Genomic DNA, 13,834 nt, shown 5'->3' with positions numbered 1-13,834 from the left:
ATAAGGTGTTTTATTTTATTTTATTTTATTTTATTTTATTTTATTTTATTTTATTTTATTTTATTTTATTTTATTTTATTTTATTTATCTTATTTTATCTTATTTTATTTTATTTTATTTTATTTTATTTTATTTTATTTTATTTTATTTATCTTATTTTATCTTATTTTATCTTATTTTATTTTATTTTATTTTATTTTATTTTATTTTATTTTATTTTATTTTATTTTATTTTATTTTATTTTATTTTCCTTCTGCTCCTATTTATATTGCATCCAAGCTGTTGTGACTACTCTTTGCCTATGGACAGACAACCTGAACTCCATTTTGAATGCATAAACATTGCTAGAGTGGACAGAAGAAGCAGTGGGACACTATCTGCCTCAATAGTACCCCTATCTACATTCAGTGGACTTTCAGTGAATTTGATATGCTGTTTTGCATTTAGACTAATCACTTAAATGTTCTGAATGGACCAATAAAAACACAATGTTGCTGCTTGCTGAGGTGGCTTGATGGCAGCTTGATAAAAATAAAAAGAGATGAATGATAAGTAGATCACAAAGAGAGACAGTGAAAGCCTTCATGTAAAGAAAACTGAACATTAGAATTTTTTCATTCATAGCCACAGCCAAAGCGCAAAGCAATTGCGATAAATGTGAAACTGTTTATCTGTAGGGTTGTTCCCTCTCAAAGTAAAAGAGAGATCCTTACACGTGGGTCGGCAAATGCAAGTACAGTTTGTTTCTATGTTGTGCAGTGTAGTTCGTTCGTTCGTTCTTTCTTTCTTTCTTTCTTTCTTTCTTTCTTTCTTTCTTTCTTTCTTTCTGATTGTATAGTTTTGATTCAATATGACAGTTAAAACTTATAAAAAAATCCTACTTTGAATTAGGTTCCATTAATTTCAGCCACATCTATTTAAACTGGTTTGCTGAGCTTAAGAGAATTGGATGTCTCTGAATAACAGGTCCAGGTCAGAAGCCATGGCACATGAACAGTATTACCTCTTCATTTTTTATCCTTTGACCATATCCATGCTGAACTCAATGATTTTTGTATCGCACATATTAATGTGGATAACTGTGGGGTTTATTGGACAAAGATAATAAACTAATACCAGTAATGAAAATCAGATCTGAGAGACGCAGTGAAATTTTCCTTGCACTGGCAAACAACACATTAAAAATACAATAGTGCTGAGGCTAATTCTCCTGGAGGTCTTGAAATAAAAGCATAGGGTGCCAGTACTGTGGACTGATTACCTTTCACAATATTAATAATGGAACATGAAAGTAGTGTTATTATTAAAGAAATGTCAACTTTTCTCATATTAAAATGTAAAGATAAAGGAAAGCAAAAGATCTTCCTTTTTTTTTTTCATTTTTCTTTTTTCTTTCTTTTTTCTTTTTTCTTTTTTCTTTTTTCTTTTTTCTTTTTTCTTTTTTTTCTTTTTCCTTTTTCCTTTTTCCTTTTTCCTTTTTCCTCTTTTTTTCCTTTTTCTTTCCTTTTTCTTTCCTTTTTTTTTTCCTTTTTTTTTCCTTTTTTTTCCTTTTTTTTTCCTTTTTCCTTTTTCCTTTTTTTTCCCTTTTTTTCCCTTTTTCTCCTTTTTTTCTCCTTTTTTTCCCCTTTTCTTCCCTTTTCTTCCTTTTTCTTCCCTTTTCTTCCCTTTTCCCTCTTCCCTTTTCCCTCTTCCCTTTTCCCTCTTCCCTTTTCCCTTTTCCCTTTCCTTTCCTTTCCTTTCCTTTCCTTTCCTTTCCTTTCCTTTCCTTTCCTTTCCTTTCCTTTCCTTTCCTTTCCTTTCCTTTCCTTTCCTTTCCTTTCCTTTCCTTTCCTTTCCTTTCCTTTCCTTTCCTTTCCTTTCCTTTCCTTTCCTTTTCCTGAAAAGGAGTTTGAGGACTAGGGCTGGTGGTTTTGTTTTGTTTTTGTTTTTGTTTTGGAAGTTGAAATGGCTCTATATTCTGTAACACTATTTTCTGCAGAGGCTGAATCTTCTCCAAGGACAGCTAGTATTGACCTAAGGCAACTGTACTTAATGTGCAAAACAGTAGTAGTCTTCTCCCCCCCCCCCCCCTCCCGGAATTCTGTTGACTGAACATTATCATTGAATTACATATTACAAAAATACCATGTTTTCTGGGCATCTCAACCTTCTCCTACTATTCTCAGTCCCCATTTTGATGAATAGATATTTTTTTTTTGAGGGAAGTACAACTCATAGTTTTCAGAGTCCAATATTTCCTCATCAAGTTATTTTAGATATTCCACATGTAGAGGCTGTAATTTTTGTATGTACTTATATGAAGCTATTTGATGTTGCATGTGATTTTTGAATCAACAGAACGAAAAAAAATATACCAAAACCACAATATGAATGTAAGATACTAAGTGCAAGATACAGAAATTACAATATAAAGTTAAAACAAAACAAAACAAAAACAAACAAACAAAACCAATGAGATTCCCATTATAGGTCTTTAAAACATACCATCACAACACTGGGCATTCCTAGTTTCTGGGAGATTTGAAGCCAGCTCAGGCCTTTTGCTCTCTAAAAATACCAGTTGTTTAGTTTTCACGTATTGTATTGGGCTAAGTAATATATTAATTCTCCCAGTGTTGGTCTGACTAAAATCAAAGAGATATACATACTCTTTTAATAAACTTGAGGAGAAACTCACTGCCAGTTGATATACATGATTTTTATACATCCATCTGGTCCACTTAATTAACACAGTTGTTTAATAAAAGCCACCCTCCTTCAACAAGCTTAGTGTTGAAATAAAGTGAGCTTTCTTTGAATCATCTGTTGTCAGTCACACTTTGAACTTCATGGGCATGTCACCCCCGTCGACTGAGAATTTTTTTCATTTTAGATATTTATTGTTCACTCAAAACAGTTTAGAATATGACAAGAAGTCTTATTGCATCAAGGCTAAACATAACGTATGGTAAATGAATCCAGAAAATACAGTTTCTGGATTTGTATAAAATGAGATTTTCTTTCTTTACTCTTGCTCCATAACTGACACATTAGATTTCCAGAAATATTTTACTGAATACAGATTATTTTTGTTTGTTCTTATTGCTGTTCTCTAATGCATTTCTTTGCTTTGTTGTAAAAATATGTTTAGATTGTAATGTTAACTTTGAAAACTTTTAATTTAAAAATAAATGCTAAGACAGTTTACAGGTAAACCAAATCTAGAAGCAGTACCTAATGAAAAAGTGAATGATATTTGACTTTGTTAAATATTGCACTTTGTTGAATATCTCATCATCCTAAATAAAAATGATGATAGCTTCTTAAAAAAAAAAAAAAAAATCATGAAATTATTAAATATTATGTTTATTAGTTTAATTATTTTATTATTGCTTTCTGTCCAGAGATATTCACTAAAAGGAAGGTATGCAACTATTTGCATATCAGGTTCCTGTGTTTTCCACAAGTCTTCAACGTGGAGATTTTCTGGCATCTTAACAATCTGCATTCTGCAAGGAAAGTGTTATATATTCCACCTATAAGTTAGGAACTAATTGCTTTTTTTCTACCAAAAGCAGTAATAATACTGAGGACTTTTTCGGAATGCACTAGGAGCAACAAAATGATTATGTGACAGAAACACCTAAAATCCTGTTCTGAGGAAATTCAACTACTTGGAAGGACAAAGTCTTCAGGAGATATCAACAGAGGAATGGAGACAACCTGTCACCTGCACCTGTCCCACAGCAGGAAGGAAGATAATCTGAGGTGTTAGAACTTGTGTAATGGTATCATTGGATATATTTGTATAGCATTTTATGGTAATTTTGCAAATTTTGCAATAGTACATTTTAACTGGTTTAAGTCATTATTCTTTTGCACCTTTGTCTCAAAGCTTGCTGAGGACAAGTCCAGGCAAGTCCTGGACAAGGGCTGAGAAATCTTTTGTCTATAGGACATGGACAAATCCAGTCAAGTCCCGATCAAAGTTGGCAAAATCTTTTGTCTGAAAATTTGCAGGCCAGGGGCAACGATAGAGAAAGAGATAAACTGCAGCTTAATGGCCAGGAAGCAGTTTTTTGTGTGGGCTTATCTCGTGGAAGATCATCTCAGGAATCACTGACCCAAGCACCCAGGAATGCCATGTTGGCAGAAGAAGGATAAAAAAGGGACCAACAACCAAAAGGGGAGATGTCTGACATCAGATGCCTCATGACGTGATGCCTGCCTACTAATGGACTCTCCTAGGCTTGCTAACAGAGACCTGCCTCTTCCTTCTGGACTTGCTCTGTACCTGCTTGCTGCCCAGCCAGCCACTCTGGTGTTGCTCTCCCCTGCGCTTTTTCCTCAGACCATTGGAATGGCGTACTACGGGACACTGCTGGATCTTGGTGGTGACTATTCCCACTTTACACAATTCTTGTTTCTTTCTTGTCTTTTCTATTGCCCGCTTTCCCCTCCCCATCACCCTAATTCATAATAGCTGCTGGCTTCTCCTTCCCTGTCTCCCTGATTAAGATTTGTAATAAACTGGTCAGACCAGCATTTGAGCTGTTGTTTCTTAATCTCATGTCAAGTATACATATATAAATAATGTGTATTATGTACACTCTTCTCCCTCCTATAAATTGGAGCAAGACAATGGGGGAATGTCTCCATCTCACTTTCCCTAATAAAGCAGAACATCTTGGGACATTGACTAAACTTTATGAAAACCTTTGTAAATATACCATTGCCCCCCCCCCCCCCCTTTTTTTTTTCTCTATAGCTGTGAGACATCAGTGAAAGAGGGAATAAATCAGAACTGGTAAATTCACATAATATGGATGAACTAGAAAGAATTTCAGTTGATGAGAGCTGGAAATTACAAAAGATATCTCTGATATCTCTTACAAGATTTAAGAGAAACAGAATGGAAGAAAAAAAGAAGAAAAAAAAAAAAAAAGATAAAAGCATTCAGAAAGGCCTTGATGACTTGCTGCTGTCTAAAACGTGTGGTTCATTAGTTTAGAGGTATTAATTTAGCTGTTGTGACATGCAAAGGTGGCGTGTGTTTAATATATACCTAGCAGTGTATTAATCCTGCATTGATGGTTTTATTTGTTTCATTTTACTGTTGGTGCTGTTGGAAAAAAGGTGTAAAAATTTTTAAGAAAGGCTTACAAATTCTCTTTATGCCTTTTCTTCAATTCTTATGTTTCCCAGAAAGACCAAATAGATCTAGCATTTGTTTTCCACAATCAATGTGATAAACTAAAGGAGGATTAGAATAATTGGAAAAAGGCAAAGCTATGATTTCTAGGGAAAAAAATCTGTAAAGCTTCCATGATTATAAAGACATTATAGTCTGGAGTGTCTGCATCCAAAACCTTTGAATGAACTCTCTCACCATCTGTGTAAATGCTGGGCAGCATCAATAAAACATATTGAGCAGGCTAATGCATGAGAGAAAGTAGAAAAAAGTTTGTATCTAGTCATGCTAGTATTTTGCATCTTGCACTTTGTGTTCCATCAGAACACAGCCAGCAGAATGAATGACCTAATTTAAAAGGTTTTGACAATGTTTTATCTGATATCAACTTTCGCTAAATGTAAACTGTGTTATTTCAAGAGAATTATTCCTATGCAAATGCCATACCTTCAGATTTCAGGGTTGAATTAAAGATTGTTTCTGTACTGAGCCTTAGATTTTATGAAAGTTTGTAAAGACAGAGATGGTTCAAACAAAATTTTTGGGTTTGACATTCAGAGCTAGAAGCAGCAGAAGGTGAGCTTTGCAATTAAAGTTCATCTCTTTTTTAATAACTTCTAAAAAATGTAGAGAAATAAGGCAAGAAACTCTTCCACTTTTAATTATGGATTGAATGGCAAAAACGCCGGGAAAAAGAGACAAAATATTCTGTCATTTTTCACATCTTTCCTCGTGTTCGGATGATAATACTACTAATAATTAAGAAATCTCCATGTACAAAAATACAAATGTTGACATGTTTCAGACTTATTTACTGGTTCTGTTATGAAGCTAGGCTAAAGAAGTGACATCACATACTTTTGTATTCAGTTCTATTATACATCTTCATTTACACATCAACAATTTCCCTTCATTACCCTCAGTATTTCTCTTCCCAGTGTGAAATGTTCTATGCATGTTTGTTTACACAGGCATAACTATTATTAAGGTGCTTCACTGCCCCTGCCACTTCTGCTCAAGCTCTGGAAAGCATTTTTTTTTCCCACTTTGAACACAAGCTAGGAATCTGGGAGGCCAACTGGCTTGAGCTCTTCTGCCACACATTTTCATACTCAAGTTCTCTGAGATTTGAAGGAAGTTGATTTGTTACATGTCACTTGCGAACTTCAATTGTTCTCCAAGCTATGTTGAATAATAATAATAAAATCAATGAAATGGTGAAAGAGGGCTTTAAAATGTCTATTGTATTTTGTAATTTATGGCAATTTCATTTTGCTTTCATATTCTAATAGGAATAAAGATGGCATGGTAATATTTTATCAGTTATCCCATATTAAAATAGTCTCAAAAACAGAAAGCCAGGTTTACATGCACAAAAGCTTTTAAAAATCAGTTTATCCTTGTAAATTCCCTTTGTTTATCATATTAAGTATGTAATTTGTTGTGATAGACAAATACTTTTTGGTTTAATCTTTCAGGAATCTAGGAGTTCAGAAGAAAATGTATTTCAGCTCAACTCTATGAATCAAAAGATTGCGCACATCAACATAAAGGATATAAATACATATATTGCTGGATTTTTATTAAATGTTTAAAACCTCTATTCATTTGTACAGAATATATATACTGAGCCTGTCAGACATTTGGCTCTGATGAGAGCAATACCTCAAATCACGTCACAAGTTAATATTTGGACAGCAGAAGGGGAAAGGATTATCAGATTCACTAGAGATTACAGATATGTCAACTTTCTTTTGTTCAATACTATGACGACATTCTAAACAGGATAAAAGCAAAATTCTTGGTTTTGCGTGACCAGTAAGAGCACACTTTAATTTATAAATCTCCAAGTGTTATTTTCTTGGCTAATGTTCTTAATACACTGTTCTTTATGATCTGAATCGATTATATTTTCTAAAAGTAGAAAGTGCAGGAAGTTCTTACATTTCTTTAGATAAGGATCTTAACATGGATGAAAAAGAGCACAGAAGCAAGATATTTACATGTCTAGCATGTAATTTTGAGCCACAAAATTAAATTAATATTTTCTTCCTGGTAGACAGATGCTAGTTGTTATAGGCTATGGCTAAATAATGGGGTTAGATTGTATAATCTTTGCCAGAGGAATAGAGAAGATAGATTTTAAGAAATATTAAACCATGAAAGTGGTGCACACGGTCAAGAAGATCTCAGCTGAAATACGTGCTGAATCAGTACTCATAGTTCAAAATGTATTTCTCTTTTGTGTGGCTTTCTGGGAACATATTTGGTAAAATTTTCACATCAATATGTGTTTCCCACTTATTAATATAGAAAACATTTAGAAAAATAAAAGCTCATCTTTCCACTGCAGTGTTTCTCCAAATTTTGAATAAAGTCAGTAAATCTTCAAACATGCTTCTAAGCATTATTTATTTGCCTCATGTATTCAGTTTGCTATGGTATGGATTTTCTCCTAGACAGTAAATGACTGTTATTGTCTAATGCAAAGAAGGTTTGATTACTGAGAAGTTGTACTTTATTTATCCACTTGTCAGGGAAAAAAAAAAAAAAGTAAAAAAAAAAAAAAAAAGTACAAGATTATCTATAGCTGTTCTACTGAATTTGATTTATTTTGCCTTCTACTAAATGGTTCTTGGAATACTGTTGGGAATATGTTACTTTGCATATCAAGGTGGTGTCCTTCCAAGGGCCAATCCTACGTTTCTTAATGCATCTCAAAAAATCAACACAACAACCCATCATCCTAATATAATGAGGACTGAGTATAAATACTGATTTATTGTCAAGGAAGGCACCAAGGAGGAAATCCCAGGGACAGCTGGCCTTGCCTCACAGTACCCAATGAGGCCTGGGGGGTCTTGATAGATGAAAAACTTAACATGTGCTCCTGAAGCTCAGAAATGGTATCCTGGGCTCCATCAAAAAAGGGGTGGCCAGCAGGGACAGGGAGATGATTGTCCCCCTCTACTCTGCTCTTGTGAGGCCCCATCTGGAATACTGTGTCCAGATCTGGAGCCCCCAGTACAAGAAAGACAGAGGGATGTTGGAGAGGGTCCAGAGCAGAGCTGCAAAGATGATCAGGGGACTGGAGCACCTCCCCTACAAAGACATGCTGAGGGAGCTGGGCTTGTTCAGCCTGAAGAAAAGAAGGCTGCAGGGTAACCTCATTGCAGCCTTTCAGTACCTAAAGGGAGCCTACAAACAGGAGGGGAATCAACTCTTTGAAAGTTTAGATAACAGCAGGACAAGGGGAAATGGTTTTAAGTTGAGGGAGAGAAGATTTAGGTTGCATGTCAGGGGGAAGTTATTTACAGAGAGAGTGGTGAGATGCTGGACCAGGCTGCCCAGATGCCCCATCCCTGGAGGTGTTCTGGAGGTGACTGCATGGGACCCTGGGCAGCCTGGTCTAGTATTAAATGGGGAGGTTGGTGGCTCTGTCTGTGGCAGGGGGTTGGAGGTTCATGATCCTTGAAATCCCTTCCAACCCTGGCCATTCTGTGATTCTGAGGCAATTAGGACAAAGTGATGGTGGTCAAGGCCAAGGGATAGTCCAACTCATTGTACTACACATTGTAGTGATGTGGTCATAGTCTGAGGTCAAGCTGGAAAGCCAATAGGTTCAGGGCCTTTTTTTTTTTTTTTTTTTTGTGTGTGTGTCCAAGCGATGTGTGATGGAGCGTCCACAGTTGACGGGCTGGGTCTAAATCAAGGTACTTCATGATCAGAATGGACAAGGCTGTGAAAGAACTACGTCTGTCATTCCTGCAGATTTGCTGAGGCAGGGACTGATGATTGTGACTTGTCTGAAATGAGTCTCCTAGGCTCATGGCTAGAGTTGGAGGAGCACTCTGCGGAGACCAGGTAGGGGCAAGAAGGCTTACAGCAGTTTAATGTCCCTAATATATATAAGCAAAGGGAACAAGGATTGGGAAAATAATTTGACAATTTATTTGTTATATTTCATAAAGAATATAATAACCATTTTATTTGAAGATTCTCATTTTCCAGGAAGCAGTGAAATTTTGTAATAAAAATTATGATGGAGTGGGGGCCCTTCTTGGTTAATTTTGGCACAAGCCTTTCCTGGACTGAGTAGACTTCAAAATATCTGAAAAAGCCCAATAAGCACTTGCTTATATTTTCAAGAGAACTGTATTTCATGCATTTTTAATCAACAACTACATAAAGTAAATGGTCAGTATACTTTGTTCAGTCAATAGATGCATAAGCAATCCTTTGCACTATCATAGACAACATGGTGACTTCTAATAATACCATTCATTGTCAGAAAATCAGTCTCGCATTTAAAAAAGGAATGATATCTGCATTTTCTAAGACTCTTTCTAGCAGTGATCTCTAACTATTAACTATACAATACACTTTGCTTATTGAGATGCCTTGAATATTAAATAATTTCCTCTAATCAGACTGAGAAATAAAGTAGGAAATAAATGCAAGGCTAAGCAAAGTCTCCTGGCATCTTATTCACCAGGCAACTTATTTGAATGGTATATATTAAACTGTTATTTAAATCTGCAGCAATTCATTAAAAACAAAGTCACAGGTTCACTAGTGCTCTCTGAATGCATTATCTGTTCTCTTTTATTTTAAAATTATTTCTGCATTTCTATCATACAGTTCTCTTATTAAAATTCTCAGATCAGAAGGAGCAACTTTCTAACTAAGGTGAATTAAACAGAGTGAGAATTGTACGTTGCTCATACCAGCTCAGGTCAGATCTACAACTCAGCAATTTAATGCCTCTGTTGCTAAGGCAGTTCTAATATATGGTGCACTCTGAAGAGGCATGGGGATAAATCTCTGTAGTTTGCCACTCTTATTCTTTTCTACTTCAATAATTCTAACCACCCACTCCCACATAATAAATAGCATACATATCATGTAAGAATTAGATTAGTGTTGGAACACTGTAGTCAACATACTGAGGCTTGGGAATGATGTGGAAAACATACAAAACATTAGGTATTAAGGATGGGATTAATCTTACTTAACTTTAGCCATCTATCCATTTAATCTAAAACAACATTCCCATTTGCCTTCATAGCCACAGGCCTGTATACCAAAGCAGTCCCATGAATAAGGATTCAAGGTGATTCATCTAACCTACTGCAGTTTCTTGTCTCAGAATTAGATGAATTGCTCTTTAAAGTAGCTCCTTCTTTCCACTGACTATGAAGGAAAGCAACAGACCAACTCAGACTTAGAAATCACTCTCTTTAAGACTTGAGTTTGATCTTACCCTTATTTTTCACAAAGGTTTCATAACTTTTTTTCAAATTTAAGTTTAAATTTTTCCACTCCAAGCATGAGGTGGAAGCAAGGGAGGCACTCACCTTCTCTCTCTGGTATATGATATCACAGCTTGAAGGATGTATTGGATTTTTGTGGCAAAGCTTTGGTAGCAGTGAGTCTACAGGAGTGGCTTCTGTTAAAAAAGATTGGGAGTTACCACCATGACAGACACAAACAGATCACACAAACAGGAGGGGCACACTAGTGCCAAATCTGAGTCATATCAGCAATGCTGCTGTTGTGATAACATAATTAAGATTAAAATAAAATAATCTGCACAATAACTGTGAAAGAGAAGAGAAAGAAAAATGTGAGAAAAAACAGCCCTGCAGACACCAAAGGCAGAGAAGAAAGAGGTGTTCCAGGTTCTGGAGCAGAACTTTCCTGCAGTGCATGGAGAGGACTATGGTGAAGGAGCTATGGTCCCTCTATCAGCCAATGGAAGACCACGTCAGAACAGGTTTCTACACTGCAGCTTGTTGAAAAGCCCACACTGCAGCGTGTGGATGTGGCCTGGGGAGGATGTAGCCCATGGAGAGCCCACATTTTGGTAGGAGATGCGACCAAATGAGTGTTCATAATGGAAGATTCTGCTCCTGAAGGACTGTACTCTGTGAGAAGGACCCACAGTTCATGAATCAATTCATGAAGGCTGTATCCTCTAGGAGGGACCTCACACTGGAGAAGGATGTATGAGGAGGAAGGAGTGTCAAAGAAAAAGTTTTAGGAATTGTCCACGTATCCAATTTGCTATCTCTCTGCACCAATTGGTAAGTGGAAGAAGACACAATATTTGGGAAAGAAGTTGAGATTAGGAAGACATATGGTTTGTGGGGAAGGTATTTTTGGATTTTTTTAAAATTATTATTATTATTATTATTATTATTTTCTACTGTCATTCTGCTATTATTGCTGGCAACACGTTAAATTAATCTTTCCCATATTTAGTCTGTCTATGATGGAAAGTGGTGAGCAATCTTCCTATTGTTTTCTCAACCTATGAGCTTTTTAATAGTATTTTCTTCCCCTGTTCTGCTGAAGAGGAAGAGAAGGAGAGCATCTTGGTCGGCATCTGACAGCTAGCCAAAGATAACCCATTACAGAGGATCAAATAACTTATTCAGATTTTATTTTACTTCTGTGTAGTAAATGGGTTGGACAGCAATTAGAAAGGAATATTCATTATCATTTAGATTGGGTAATAGAGTAGTTATTTTGAATTTCATATTATGAGATGCAAATGATGATCTTTTGTATAGAGAGATTAAAACTACCTGATTGTAGTATACTTACATTTTCAAATATTCAGTGTTGAAGTCAGTCAAGAGGGCAAATGATTATTTCCCTCTTAAATGCACAATAAGAAATAGATATCACAAGTATTTTAATATCTTCATGCTTTGAAGCACTAGAGATGGGATAAAAACAAGCCCTTTTTAAAAGTCTTCAAGTGAGCGAGGAAATATATATATATGTATATTTTTTATAGTAAACAAAGTCATGCCCAACTGTCTAATGCAGCTATGTATTTATGTTAGAACATATATTTCTAATTTACAGTGAAACACTTCACATAGATGATTGTGGGCAGTAGTACAATAATTCTAATCACTTCTGCTACACTTAACCCTACAGGAGTTATTAAGACATTGAAAAGACTAACCTGACATTTAAATGTGACATCTTCATTTCATGCTGGACTGTTGCCAAAGAAGTCACTGTTATGAATAATTTTTGTACTGTAAATTAAGAATTTTAAGCAAAATCGAAACATCACCACCACCAACAACAAAAAGCACAAATGAATCAGATTTGATTTTCTATTACTGTGTTTCTTTACATACTTCATTAGCAGACCATAGTGAAAATACAGAACTTTTGCTTATTACAGAGATATGTATGTATATTATAGCCATCAGGCAAATTAGAGTTACCTACAAACATAGCTTTCAACAGTATTAAAGCTCCCTTGTTCTAAAGCTTTGCATAAGTTGTAGAACACACAAGTTATGCCTCTAAACATTGCTGAAGATTGTTTAAGTTTCCTTACTCTGAATTTGTTGGAGTGTGATCACTGATAATAATTTCCTCAGAGTCATTCCCAGATCTTTCCTTCATCCCAATATCTACACAGTAACCTCATAGCCAAATATGATAAACATTGTTGTATCTATTCTCTCTTTCTCACTGTGACTCTGCTTCCAATTTTTTTTTTTTTTTTTTTTAAACTACCAAGATCACTATTTCTCTTTTAAGTTTCAATATATGGATCAAAGAACAATATCCAGAGGACTTTGTTGTTCATTTTTACAGGTATCTGCTAAAGATAAAAGTTCTCAGATCATGCCTTACAGCGCTGTCATGTCTACTTGCACTTTGTTCGCTAATCTTCAATTATAATGCATAATGAACTGGGATTCAGATCCCCATTCAGTTGCACACAATGCAGATAAACAAGATATCTGAGTTCCCAGTACACTTTCAGCAGCTTAAAGAGTAAATCATCTGAGAAAAGTTGGGATGTACTAGATTGCCTGTACAGAGCTGTGCAGTGTTGGAGTGAGTACCTTATCTTTGGCTTCATGACACAAATATATCTTCTTTAACACTCTATCTGCCATCTCCGTGCAGATGAGCTAAAGTATCATGTAGCATTACTTGCCTGTCCTTAAGCAACTGTTTTGAGTATCAGGTATTCAACTCCAGGTGAATCCCAAATATATATGTGCAAGGTCTTTTGGATACCTACAATGTCTTCCTAGAAGCATTCAAGAAAACAATTTATTTTTGTCTATGATTAAGCTGATATATCAGCCAGTATCAAAAAAGAACAGAACAGACAGTTTTTCCCCCACAGAACATATTTGCCCATTTTCATTTAGGAACTTACATCATTACTATGGGAATGTAACACTAATTCTTGTTGGAATGATTTAAAGAGTTCACAAAGTGCAAGCAATGGTTCTGTGTATATATTAAGTAGACTGCATCCCAGTTCCACTTTTTTCATGTTGAAATCGGATGAGAGTGAGACTTAGACAAAAACTGTATAGTTCTATGTTCCTCTGAAGAATTTTCTTGTTCTTCAGCTCCCATCCCCTTTTGGACTTGTGAGACAAAGAAATTAAATAAGGGACATCCACTCGAAGTGATAAAAAATTTAATCTTTGTCACTGTCTGGCCAACAAGCCAATGTTTACACTAAGTGAAAAGCAGTATTAAAAACTAAAGGTAAGCTAAAGGTACACAAAATTAGGCTACAACAGGTTGAATAACTGCTTCTAATATTCTGGTAATTATGGTGGCCTTTATATGTAAGGAGGAAGAAGGGAAACATATATTTCTAG

At 35.4% G+C, this 13,834-nt stretch overlaps 1 long non-coding RNA gene across 1 annotated transcript in view; it reads right to left on the bottom strand.

Moving 5' to 3' along the window:
* LOC149920222 (uncharacterized) overlaps positions 1–13,834 on the bottom strand; it is a 64,936-nt gene that overhangs the window by 38,984 nt on the left and 12,118 nt on the right. Inside the window, exon 2 of the long non-coding RNA XR_016470246.1 lies at positions 10,529–10,620. This is a non-coding gene — a long non-coding RNA (uncharacterized LOC149920222). The remainder of the gene's footprint in view (positions 1–10,528; positions 10,621–13,834) is intronic.

This window comes from Phasianus colchicus, chromosome 1 (assembly GCF_987193195.1).
Source record: "Phasianus colchicus chromosome 1, bPhaCol1.hap1.1, whole genome shotgun sequence".
NCBI classification, from domain to species: Eukaryota; Metazoa; Chordata; class Aves; order Galliformes; family Phasianidae; genus Phasianus; species Phasianus colchicus.
This window is presented reverse-complemented; position numbering and strand designations above follow the sequence as displayed.